The 14,183-nt window shown below is 38.1% G+C and overlaps 2 long non-coding RNA genes across 3 annotated transcripts in view; one reads left to right on the top strand and one right to left on the bottom strand.

The window, feature by feature from the left end:
• Positions 1 to 14,183, bottom strand: part of LOC109267319 (uncharacterized) — a 204,525-nt gene that overhangs the window by 176,317 nt on the left and 14,025 nt on the right. The window lies entirely within an intron of this gene.
• On the top strand, positions 543 to 7,252 carry LOC109267317 (uncharacterized). Its single transcript, XR_002080028.2, has 3 exons — positions 543 to 598; positions 1,531 to 1,640; positions 6,478 to 7,252. It is a non-coding gene; the product is annotated as an uncharacterized LOC109267317 (long non-coding RNA).

Below are 14,183 nucleotides of genomic sequence, written 5' to 3'. Positions count from 1 at the left end.
AGGAGCCATTTTGAAGAGAAAGAATAAAAGTAAATAGGAGATAGATATAAATTTTAACATGGATTAAGGCTAAAAAAAGAAATGCTAATAAAATGTAAATTTTTTTAAAGTTGACAAATACCACAAACATCACTGAAGTCAGAAAAATAACATACATTCACTAAGTTACTGCGTGATCCATTTCTATAATACTTCCTCATACATATTTTTGCTGTTTTTTCTGGTTGTCTCTTCATATTACAACAATTTTGTAGTATCATTTTTTGATAGAAATAAATGGAAAGAGCCTTTTTTCTAGCACGGTTGGTCAAATATTGTTTTTTTTTTAAATTATTTTTGATGGCATTAAGTAGGCATCTGTGTGAACTGAATTCTCTACTTACAATGTTACATATCTGATGATGCAAAGAACATTCAACAGACAGGCTTCCAGTTCCTTCCCGTAAGCTCTGCTCACACAATTCCAGGGCCAGATACAGTAAGACACATTCACACTGTCATGTCACATCTTGATGTCACAATGTCCAGCATAACAAGCATTAGCAATACTCATGGAAGCCATTTCTATGTCAGGATGCTTAACAGCTTCACTCTTCATGTAAGTGGCCATGTTTCATTAAAAAAAAAAGCTATTAGCATCCTTCAGCATACTAGTGAAAAATACTGGTCCACATCTTCATATGGTGACTTTAGCCTCATGTTCTCCCCCAAGTATATATGCCATACAATGTCTGGCCTTAGCATTGGAATCCAGATTCATTCATGCTGATATCTTTGTCCTTTTCTATATCTCTCCCAATCCTCTCTACGTTGAAAAAAACAAGAAAGAGCACAAAGCCTTCCTAAGCACAGAGTTCTTGCTGCATTTAATGGAAGGATTCCCTGGGATTCTACATGTGTATCAGAGGACCTGGTTCTGCCAAAAACGGCAAATCTAATCATCAAAAGGACATTTAGAAAGGATTTTTCTTAAAAACACACCTTTGAAATTAAAAAAAAAGTAAAGGGGAGAGAAAAATATGATTCTTAAGTTACTAGAACATGGTAGCTGCACACTCAGCTGTTAAAAAAATTCTTGAAGGATTAACCATGTATTAGGGATTCTGCATTTTAATTTTGGCATGAGATCTTGGAGTTTTAAGGAAAATACAGTTGAAACCATTATTTTTTCAAGCTATCTGATAATTACATGGCTTACATCCTTTTCTTCCTTTTTTCAGATTCCTGTATTGGTTTTTTTTTTTTTTTTTTTTTTTTTTTTTTAACTCTAAACAGGGCTACATTTGGAAGTGGTGACAAATTTAACACTTACACAGAATTTCTTAATGTCATTTCTTCTCCTAACAAGCTTAGTGAGAAATGAAAATATGAAGGAAAAGACATATCTTACTTGTGTGCTTCTTCCAAGCCAAGCAAGAGAATAGTTGTAACAGATTCCATGCATTAGTGGGCACTCCATTACCCCATTTTGCTAAGAATCAAATCAAAAGAGACATCTGTTCTCAGTAATTTCTCTTTCTTCTGTACCAGCAAACTGCTTCCAGCAGAGGAAGAACTCCACAGTGCCATAAAGAATCCCTCTGGCTTTCAACAAACCATTATGTGAAGGTCAGGTCTATATGCTACCAAGAAGAGTTAAGGTGAAATATATATATATATATATATATATGTATATATATATATATATGTATATATATATATATACATATATATATATGTATATTACACACACACACACACATATATATATATAATCAAAAGGGTAACAAATTGATCTTCTATTAATCAAAAATGGCCAGGAAATCTATTAGATTGAATTTTTCCAGTTAATGGTAAACATGGGATACTTGTTATGGGACCTGTTATATGTCACACTATGATAGGACCATGCTTCTCAATGTTTTTTAAACTACATTCCTTCTTGATGAACATAAAAATCTCCACTTTCCTGGAGCTTCTACTCTCTGCCTAGGTCCATAGGCCTTGCTCTTGTCTTCATAATGGAATCAGTGAGAGACAAAGGACATTTTATTTTCTGTATGTTCCCATCAGCCAAGAAGTTCCCTTTAGCTTTTCTGATGCAGTTTACATTACAAAACTAATGGCCTTTTGTGACATTTCAATTTGAAAATTTGTATAATGTTAAATACATATTTTCATATTGCCCGCTGGGAGAGTGATACGTTCTCCTGGAGGAAGAAAGGTCTCTGCCCCGTCCCTACCCACAAGTAAGAAATGCTGCTCAAAGACTAATGATTCCAATTTTCTGCTTTAGTAAATAGGATAGAGAGAGCATAATTGAATTCCATTTAGTGCTTAGGATCTAATAGTGCCTCAGGCTCTGCATGATAAAGTTGGATCTTCACTATACAGCACGATAGCTACAGATTTACAAAATAAGCAAGCTTGACTGGAAGGTGTACCACAGAGTCAGGAAATACCGCAAGTGCCCCTCCCCTATTGTTGTTTTTTTTTTTTTTAAACAGCGTTTCCGTCACTATGAGCATTGTTGAGAATTATAACTTGAAAATATTTAAACTACCCAATGCAGCTCATCTTTGGTGATTTTCCCCCAAAGCATCTTCTATCATATATGAAGAAAGAAGCTAATCTCTTTTTTAATCTATTGCCTTAGAATCCTCCTATATTTGCAGATATGTAATGACTTTGCCATGTCAGTATTTGCTCAGGCTCTGGATATTAACTTCCATAATTCTTTTCACATGCTCCTGGCAATTAATCCCTCATGCAATATGCATACTTTAGTGCCCTTTTACTGCATGACCTCCACGGTCACATCTCCCCAGGCTAATACCATGCTAACACCTTGATTCTGCTTTCCAATTTTAGGATATACTGAGTTCAGGAAACAAAAATAGAATGGGCCTTGAACTGTCTCATTTTTGTTCCACCTTTTCATGGTCCCTGTGTGTTTCACCTTGAAATTAATTAAGAGAGGACAGTGAGGTGAAATTGCACTATTTCATCTGGATGTTACCCTGCTTACCCTTTTTTTTCTTTTTTTTTTTTTTTGACTCTTAAAACACCAAAATTTCAGACATATATTTAAGCAATAATGAAAGGATCACAGCTCGTTACAGAGGTTAAACACAGATGCATCCCCCCTCCTTGATTTTTTTTTTTTGTTCATAAGAATATGAAACTATTATTATGGCATAAAGTTTCCAAAAGGGGGAAAAGATTTTTTTTTAAGATGTTCATGAGATGAAGAAGTATGGTTGACTCCAGGTGCATGATGGAGACAGCAGATTCTGTATCCCACAAAAAGGTGTGATACCAGTACAGAGCAAGGGACAGTAGTAAATTAAATTTCCATGCCTGTAGAGAGATGAGGAAACCAAGACGATACTTGCACAGCTGCTCACAGACAGGGTAGCAATTGTATACTTACAGGTGGGGGCTTGTGGGGGAATCAGCAAGATGAGGTAAAAATACTCATTCTCTTTGTTTCAGTATCCTAGGCCTCAGCTGATACCACATTGCTACTACCAGTCCAAAACTCACACACACACACACACACACACACACACACACATAATAGACACAATAGGGTTCAACAAATCATTCAGGCAGTTACAACAGGGAGTGCTGCACCTGGCCAGGCTGGAAACAGTAAAAGTAAAGAAAACTAATGTAATAAAGCATGAGCAAGCACCACTGGGGACACCAAGAGAGAATCTAGTATCAGTCAGACCAAGTGTGACTTCTAAACAAGAAATGCTCATCAAGGCATGAGGCATGTTTCCTGAAAGGTTTCCTCACGGTCATACCATGCAAGGGTATGCAAGCTGATTTACAGAGCACTACAGGTATTCTCCCAACAAGGCAATAAGACCTGGATCAGATGATAACTTGACTCATACGCATTTACGGAGGGACTACCATTCATTAGGTGCTATGCTGGGCATGGGAGAAGGCGAGCACAGACCCTTAGACAAGCAACAATCATGTCCTGTGCTGAATGAAACTACAGGTGCTCCTAGGGGTCAGGGAGATGGACATGGAAAATAAACTCATTCTAGAAGAGTCAAGGACAGCTTCACAGAGGTGAGTTCTCTGTGCGGAGTTTTGAGCATATCACACAGGATTCTTAGCTACAAACAACAGAATGCATTTGCCTATTTTTAGCAGCAAATCACTTTATCAGAGGAAAGCTCACAGGTTTTCTGAGAGACTATGCAGCCAGGAGTAACACCCCAAAGCTTATTATGGAACAGCTCCAGTGGAGAAACTGCTACTGCCACCTCTGGGCAGAGATCCAGTCCTGGGCCACAGGACTTGACCAAGTGCTGCCTCTGGAACTTGATGAACCTGCCACCTCAGAAGCTCTACTTTCCAATTCTGAATCTGGGGTCAGTGCATCTGACTGGTGGAGCCCAGGTCACATGCAAGAGAAAATGAGAAAGCCCACTTTCTGAATTTGAGACATACAGAGTAGAGAATGAATGCTTCAGGAATAGGAGGCATATTTGATGTTTCTGGGCACACAGAAGAGATGATAAAGGTTCACTTCAGAGGCCTATAAAGACACAACATGAAGCAAGGAGGAATGGTGTGTGCAGGGGCACTGAGAGTGAAAGAGCCTGGCTTACAGCAGATCTGAGAGGTCATTGCTCTAGACTTTCAACCTCATCTTAGGAGAGGGATTCAAGAAGCAGCAACTCAGTTGTACACTATCAGAAGAGATTTTATTACTTTAGTTATTACTATTATTAGCACTCTTATTCCCAAATGTCGGATTCATTGTATCTTGGATGCTCTGTTCACACAGCACCCATCACTAGCCAAACCCTGTGCTCAAGCATTGGGAACTAAGACTGTGGAACAGCCACTGAGACCTTCTGCCCCCTCCCAGGGCCTGACACATTTAGATCTATTAAAGCTAAGACTTTTACAATTATTAACAATATTCCCCTATGCATCCTCAACTGGAGTTTGTCTAGAAGTATTTCCTATTAGAACATTTAATAACCAATTGCATATCATCCCATGCTGTATGAGCACATGGTTTTTGTTAGTTAAGACAGCAGCCATGGTGCATGCATTGTATAGCCACCTACTATAGAACACAGACACAGAAGCTTGCTTACTACAAATATTTTATCATCATAAGCAACCCTTTCTTTACAGTAGCTGTCAGAGCGGTTTGCATTTACATTCACATATCTGTCCACCTGTCAATCAGGAAACAATTAGAGGAGGCAAAATGAAGAGAGCAAACCTGCTCCTATTGGCTTGGCTTTCTCATGCAAATGCCAAGCTGACTTGGACAGAATACTTTCAATACTTTAATGACCAGTAAGTCAGAACTTCACACATTTTCAAACTTCCCTAACAACTCTGCATAGACACAGACAACACCTTAGGGATCAGTCTAGCTTATTAATTAGTCTTCACACTCTTGTCTGGTTTCTAACATTTTAGAGCCAGCTTGTAACATCAGCTCAAGTTACAAAACCTGCTGCGTCAATAAGTTATTTCCCATAACACTAGAGGCACAATTAAATCAGTCTTTATAGCTTCTTGAAGATTTCATATTCAGTTACCAAATGCACCAGAAATTTCTCACTTTACTGAGCTAGGCATTTCCATTCTGTATTACTGCAATGAACTTCTTTCTGAGCTTTTTCAAGCTCTCCATTTAAATGCCTTGTTGAAAGAAAAAAAAAACTCCCAAATGTAACCAAACTGTTCTAGTTCAGTTTATGACTAAGAGCTACCTAAACACCCCTTCCCCCAGCTCTCCTTCTTCTGCCTCTATTTTTCTTTCTTATTGTTTTGATCAACTTTTAATTGGACCACCAGAGACAACTCAAAATCTAGGGAAGAAAGCTCATTGTCCTCTACCTCAGTGTCTAATGCTCACTCTAGGATGATCTTCTGCTCTTTTTTGATAGGTCTTTAGGGAGTAATCTCAGAGAAACCCATTTTTAATAGTTGGCCAACTCAAATAAAACCAGGAAAGATGTGGGAATATGGAAAGATAAATTATACTCCAACAAAACAGAAATATGATGCAACTCTAACAAATGAGTCCAAACTTTTTACAAAGAATTCTGTTGAGACCATACTTGGATAAGACTTTAGGACAAAGTATAGGGTTATTTAAAAGAAAACGTTTCAAAATGGATTTATTGCTTATTAGTGGACACGATTTCACATTTTAAAAGAACTATAATTTGTAATTAAACACCCTCACTCCACCCTACCCTAGAATGATACCTACTTGTTCACAAATAGAGATAGGAAACTTCATTGGACAATTAGGGGTTTACATGACACTTTCACAGAAATTATCTCATTTTATCCTTAACATTAGGTAGAGAAGGTATTCTTAGGTCCATTTCAGTAACTAGTAAGCTGACCTCAGCACTTCCCCAAGATCACATATGTAATTAAAGAGGGATTAAGCCTCTAATCTTATCTTCTCACTTCTTACCATTCTCTTTTAAAGAGCCTTCAAACTAATGTTTGAACACCGAGTACCTGACTGTGTCAGTCATTCAAGAAGAGCCCAAGGCCCTTCCTGGGTCTGCAACCCTTAGCACCACCAAAGTTGAAGGGAATGATGTCAAATGCCCCATCATACCTCAAATAGGAGACAGGTCAGTAAAGCAAATGTTTTCACCTTCATTACATTTTTTAACCACCTTACCCATGGAGGGTGCTCAGCAAAAATACCTTTCCAACAAAGCTTCACAATTTACAAAGGAAACACTCTGCATATCACTGTTCCAGGCCTTTCCCTTTTACCAGCTCTTACTTCCCCATCTTTCCATCTAATACTCTGTTTTAGTTACCTTTATTTTACTAAATTTTTTTTTGCATTTCCTGCTTGTTATTTTGTCCAGTGATGAACTTTTAGCAAAGGCAAGACAATGAAAGCCACAAAAACCTTCACCTTCTTTAGAAGCGATGAAAGCCAAAGTCTACTATGACCACAGAGAAAGATTCCATTCCCTACCCATCCTATGTTAACAGCTTTTTCTCCATTCACAATATAGTATATTCAAGAATACATAAATGCTTCAACCCTTTCCTAATTCTGGACTTATGTGTTAACACAGAATCGCTAACCAACCTAAAGCTAATTCTTTTATTGCTGGCCTCTTATACCAGTGCTTCCTGCCTTGGCTTCAAATGCAAAATCTGAATAAAACTATGTCTGCCCTCATGAGACTTACATTTGTAATGGAATTCATCATAAAAATAAATTCTGTTTGAATTTTCTGGGTCTCTACCATGCCTAATACCATGGACTATATTTGTAACTCACCAAATATTTATTATGTTGAATTACAATTATGGTAAGAGTCAGGTATAGATATTCTGATAAAATGTCTATTTTAACCACTGCTTCAAAAGAAATATAAGATAAGTGGTATATGATGGGGCACATGGGTGGCTCAGTCATTTAAGCAGCTGACTTCACCTCAGATCATGATCTCACAGTCTGCGGGTTCGAGCCCTACATTGGGCTTTGTGCTGACAGCTCAGAGCCTGGAGCCCACTTTTGATTCTGTGTCTCCCTCTCTCTCTGCCCCTCCCCAGCTTGTACTCTCTCTCTCTCTCTCAGAAATAAATATTAAAAAAATAAAAATATATATAAGTGGTATATGAGCTTAAAGAGAACAGACATTAATATCTAAACTATAGCAAGGTAGCCTCAAATGTTCAAATGTCTCTCACTACTGAGTTGTGTCATTTATACTTAAAAGCAGTTTCCAGACAAATAGCTTTAATTCTCAGTGGGCCAGTTAGCCATTTCAAAACAGTTTTAAACAGGTTTCTCTACATTTCTTTCAAAAATTAAGTGTGTTCTTTAGTTTCAGCCATTCTTTTTTTCATTTTTGGTTATTGAACCTCCATAACACATCAATTTGTTTTTAATTCAATACAGCAGAACTTCTATTTTGGATTAGTTTTCATGTGGGCCCATACCTGTTCCCAGTGTTTTATATTTTCACATTATTCTTTATCAAAATTACCACATATGTTATACCCTTATTCAAACAACAAATGATGTCATGGATTAGTTCTATCATTTCCAAATTATTGATGGAGAAGCTGAGGTTCATGGCACCCTAAGCGGCCTCATAGAGGATTTCACAAAGGCATTTACTGAAGATGGTGATGGATGTAAAGAGATGGTAAGCAGGGAAGATAAGCATTCCAGGTGCAGAAAATAGCCAGTCAAGCATAAGTGGAAGTGCATAGCTGAGTGAGGACCCAGCTGCCCCAGGATCTTTCATTCGTGGGGAAATTCTCCTTTGTCACCATCCTGTAGCTCTTTCCTTGAACCACAGATTTAGAAGGACTACCTTGCCTCTGGTAAAATAAGTTTCTGATTTTTTATAAAGGAAATATAGAAAATACTCCTTTATTCTATAATACTTATTTCTACTGACTCTGACCCAGGTTTCAAAATTACCCTATTATACACAGAATTACTACCCACTGAGTCTGTATACTGTTTCTTGACACTAATACTATGTAACTTTGGGGAGACTCATGTACAAAATACAGGTAACAACACCTACTGTACATGGTTGTTGTAAGGACTAAACAAGATAATCTGTGAAAGTACCCAATGCCTGGCACAAAGAAGTATTGTTTGGGGATAATCTCAGTGAATTTGGCTATATTTGGCTAATGCCTCCAATCCAGCCTAAAAAAGAAAAGGCAGCCAGCTACTGGAGAGTTTATGCAATAACTTTCAATAATCAGTAACTAGGAATTTAAATTCTACCAGCGGTTTTAAAAAGTTGTAAAATGTTTTCCACTTCCCTCCAGAATCATGCTGATACCCCCCCCAAAAAAAATACATGAAAAATTATGTACAGACAATTGTGTTGAAGTAAATGGCTTAACTTTTTAATACTTCCCTCCTGGTGCATCAGTTAAGCCATTAGCACCAAGGACTTCTTCCTGGGATCCCATCTGCTCCCCGAGGTTTATTTTAAACAATAAGCTACTTATTCTAAGAGGAGAGATGCTCCCATCACATTAAACTAAGAAGTCCCAAACACAGTTTGGTGTCCTAGTTATTTTGTCTAGAGACTTAACAGCTTAAATAATTTCAACCTAAATATTAGGAGTTGAGGGGAATAGAAACAATCTGGTATTAGATATTAGGCCAAGCAAACCTAAGTCAGGAGGCACTGATGGTCTGAAAAAGGAAATACACAAATGGGTGGAAAAAGGGTCAGATGAGAAGTTGAGTCCAGCAGCCTGCAGACAAGTTAGGAGTTAGGAAGTCAGAGACAGAGAGGCAGGACGGAAGCCAGGCACAGCCTCAGAGTATGGCAGATGAAGCACTTGCCACACAAGGTCCTACTCTCAAAAGCAAGAATGGCCTGAGGTTAGCATTTGAAACATCCGCCCAATGACAGGTGCTGGAATTGGAAGGACACAGTTAGCTGAGGCCCCTGGCCAAACAACCAGTTATCAAATATAAAGGAGAATTTTCAGTTTTCATCTCTCTAACCTTTGTTATCTGAGGACATTAACCAGAGAATTAGAAACCCTTCTCCTTTGCCTGTAGAACATACAGAGGTCCTCATGCTGACTTCTGGCCTTTCCTTTACAGCCGTTTTAGCTGGGCCTGCCAGCTTCTAAACAGTAGTGTTTCCTTCCTGCTCTCTCTAGATGATCACATCCCTTCATGTTTCAACTACCACCTATTAAGAGATGCCCTCTAGATTAGTATCCCTTCCTAGATCTCATTTCTGATTGCCAGCCCCATTTGTCAAGTGTTTAAAGGACATCATGTGGCATTTCATCACCTTCAGCCCATCCATACTTCCCCAGAATCAGTCATTCTCTCTCTCCCTTTCTCTTTCCCTTCCTCTCTCTTTGCCCTCCCTGCTTCATTTCCCTACACATACATACCCACACACCTACACATACCTACGCAAGTAAAAGCTCAAGTTAGTTTAAAATGGTGCTTCTTGAACCTTAATGTGTGTATAAATCACTTGGGTATTTTGCTACAGCTCAGATTCTGATACACTTAGGCTGGGGTGGGACCCCAGATTCTGCATCACTAAAAGCTCACAGGTTTCATCAATTCTGCTGGTCCCCAGGATATTCTTAAAGTCACAGTGATACACAGGAACTAGGTCACCTAAGTTAGAGTTTCACCTCAGTCACTGCCTCCATTCCCCTGTTTGGCCTCAGTGTCTTTATCCATAAAGGCACAACTACACTGTACAAATCGTGAGGTTTCCATCCAGCACTTAAAGCATGAATCAAGAGCTGAAGCCTGTTAACTGTAGCTAACAAAAGGTACCCCCATTTCTATGCAGTGAACCTGATTAAAAAATCTAACCAGGACCTTAGTAGCAATGCTAAATTAAACTAGGATTTAGTAACAATACTAAAGTGTTCAGAACACTGTCTGCAATAGATATGGGTCCAGGAAATACACACTCTTAAAGACACTGGGCCAGGGGCAAAATTGGCACAGTTAAAACACAGTGCTATTTTGTGAAATAATAACAATTTGAAATGACTTCTTTTCTCAGTGGGTCTGTAAATCAAATGACAGCCATCAGAAATACACTGAGAGAAAAGTCACTAAATAAATAGTACTGAAATAAAACCCAACAATAAGGGTATTCCAGGTCTAATGGTTATTTTCATGGCCTGTAAACAAGGTGTTTAGGGCTGTAGTGTATGTTTCCCCAGTAGGTAGATGACATACAAGCCTATATTGGCTTTTATTTTAAAAGTGTTTACTTATTAAAAAGTATCACCTTTTATGGTGGTGGAGTATAGAAGAAACAAGACAAGGCTTGGAACACTAAGATTTGGGTTCAAGTAGAAGTTCTGTCTCTTGGTCAAATTAACGTGACCCTCTGTTTCTTTACTGGTGAAATACAGATCGTAATAAATCACGCACCAGTATACTGTTTTGGGAATTAGATTAACTAACTGGAAGAAAAGCTTAACAAAAACTACAGAACACCATAGAATACCAGAGAAGAGTGTAAGGAGAGAGGAACAGTGTGAGAGAGGAATAGTGGCAGTTATTTTGTGTAAACTGAGTTGACAACAGAACACTTCCTATCACTCCCTTTCTAAAAAACATTCAGTTACCCCACTGTCTACAAAGAAAAAAAGAGCATGCCCTTTGAGGACCACTGCAATTTTTTCTCTGCCTGCATTTCAAACCCACTTTTCACTACACCACATAGGCTTTCTACTGACAAGTGATGGGAGGGTCTCTGTGTTGTGTGAATGAATGAGTTACTACATGTTTAAGAGGAAAATGTAACTGCCATTTGAAATTACCTACCATGTGCAAGATGCCATGTGTTAGTTGCTTAATTTTTACAACCACCCTGTTGAGCTTGTAAATCATGTTAAACTTTATGGTCCCTTCTGATTGCCTTGGTTCTACCAATTAAAGGTCAAGTGACAGGATCTGCTCTGGAAGATTGTTCATTCCCCATATTTTACAGTTCTTCCTTTTGGCTTCTCAAAATGGGATTAATTAAATTTCTCAAAGATTAGAAATGGAATCTTTATTCTTCATTTCATAATACACCAGTGAAGACAAAATTTATGCCATGCCTCTCTGTCATTTGTTGATATAATATTTTCCAAAGAATAACTAAGAGTAGTAACAATTCTTATGTCCATTGCACATCTAGTCATATTTACTAGGTTATGTAGAATATCATGTGTTAGATACTACAGTACAATAATAGATTTACAGCTACTGTTTGGGCACTGGCTGTATAAGAAAGGGGAGAGGTATGAGGTTTGCCCCTGACATAGGGCTAAGTAAAATTGGTTCTAAGGTATCTATACCAGTTTACTGGGTGACTTGTACACAATTATCTCATTTTGATTCACTAATTCCTCTCCACCATCCTGTAAGGTAATTATTCTTATCTCTTTTGATTAGTTGAGAAAACCAAGACTAAGAGGGATTAAGTGACTCCCCCAAGGTCACATAGCCTATAGCTGCAGGGTGTCACTTTTTAAATATTTTTTTAATTTTTTAATTTTTTAAAATTTACATCCAAATTAGTTAGCATATGGTGCAACAATGATTTCAGGAGTAGATTCCTTAGTGCCCCTTACCCATTTAGCCCATCCCCCCTCCCACAACCCCTCCAGTAACCCTCAGTTTGTTCTCCATATTTATGAGTCTCTTCTGTTTTGTCCCCCTCCCTCTGTCACTTTTAAATATACATCACTTAAGTCTGAATCCCTGTTCCTTTTATGACCCTACTTATTTCTTTAATAAGTAAATATACAGCACCTGCCACGGGACAGGCACAGATCTAGTAACTCTGGACTTTCTGAGAAAATCATTTTATGGAGACGAAGACTCAATGCCTGGTTCCCCTACTTTCAAAATAGCATGTGATGTTGGAATTCATTTCTCCCTTGGACCCAGAAATTTAGCAATATCTAAATACCATCAGAAGGGAAGTAATAAATTTGGCATTTCTGGAGACTCATGTTTTCAATCTTCTCTGTGATAACTAGTTACTAAAGGTTACCAATGTGTTGAAAAAGATGTTCGTTACTTCTCTTTTTTCCTGTTTTTGTCGGGGCACAAAAAGAACTCAGGACAGGGGTGGGGAGTATAAACAACACATAGGAGAGAGAGATTAGAAACTTTTTAACTTTAAAAAGGTCTTTACTTATACACTCATTCATGCCACTGATTCACAGATTCATAAACTGCAAGAAGACATTAAAAATGGGCCCTTGGCAAGAAACATCATACATAAACCATTTTCAGTAAAAGGCAGTAGAGTGTAGAGGTTAAGAATATGAACATGGAAGAAGATCTCTTCCTAGCATCAAATCTCAGCTCTGTCACGTAATAGCTGTATGGCTTTGGGTAAGTTTTCTAACTTCCCTATACCTCAGTTTTCCATCTGAAAAACAGGGTGGAATATAATAGTGCCTATTTCATAGATTTGCTGTGAAGAGTAAATGAAACATTATGTATAAGGTACTTGGGAGACTGCTTGATAAATAGTAAGCACTTTAAAAGTACAATTATTACTGCCATTCTCTTGCTCAAAAACCTGCTTCTCTCTACCAACAGGCTAGGTCCAAACCACTCAACTTGACATTCAGGCCTTCTGAGATCCTAAACCATGACTTGAGTTTCATTTCCCACTATCCATTCAATTGTATTTCAGCAGTATTACCCAATCACTAAGCTCTTACTCTGGGCTAAGTGCAGTTTAGGTGCTGGAGGTATAGAGGAGAACAGGCAACACATGCTCCTTGGACTCATAAAACTCAGTTCCCCGGATTCAGCCAGCCCAGTCTCCCCACTACCCCCTTGAAAAGTCATGGTAATCTTGACCTTTATTCGTAATATCCTCCTATCTAACATACTTGAGTAGCAGTTAGGATTCTCTCCTCTGCCTAATCAAATTTCATCTTCCTTTCCAAGTGCCCTCTTGCATGAAGTTTTCCCTGACAATTCAACTCAAGGTTGCTCCCCTTGAATTCCTATGTCACAGCATTTAATTAGCTACTCCTTCTATTCCTACGAAAATATTTTACCCACACTGTAACAGATTACAGCATTAATGGTCAGGAAAACTTTAGTGGAAAATCCAGCTCTGCTTCTTAAATATGTGGCCTTAAACAAATTTTTTAACCTCTATAAGCCTCGGTTTCCTCATCCATAATGGGAACAATAGGATTTACCTTACAGTGTTTTTATGACAACAATGCACACAGTGATATTTCTGAGATATAGAAGATACTACATTAATGGTAGTCTCCCTTTCTTCTCTCCACTCCCATTGATCTTATCTTCCCATCTAACAAGTAAGTCCTCTGAATTGGTGGAATATGGCTCTAATGCCACATATGCAGGATTGAACATACGTTAAAAATTCAAATAATAAAGGGGAAGGGAAGAGAAAGTGATCTTAGTATCTAGAACTGACAGAGAACCTTCATGTCCTGCCTTGATGACACCATCCTCTTACCTAACAGCACTTTCTATTAAACTCTCTCATGTGACAAAATGTCACATGCAAAGCATTTATTTCCAGTTTTCCACACATCTATGTTCATAATAGGTACCATGTGTTAAGCACCTCATTTTTGCTAAGGTGATTTACAATCCTTCAATGTCTGCTACAACCCTGTGAGATGGCAATTATTGTTTC

Source organism: Panthera pardus, unplaced genomic scaffold (genome assembly GCF_024362965.1).
Source record: "Panthera pardus isolate Hobbes unplaced genomic scaffold, ASM2436296v1 HiC_scaffold_12, whole genome shotgun sequence".
Lineage (NCBI taxonomy): Eukaryota > Metazoa > Chordata > Mammalia > Carnivora > Felidae > Panthera > Panthera pardus.
The sequence above is the reverse complement of the archived record's forward strand: the minus strand, read 5'-3'. Positions and strand labels throughout refer to the sequence as shown.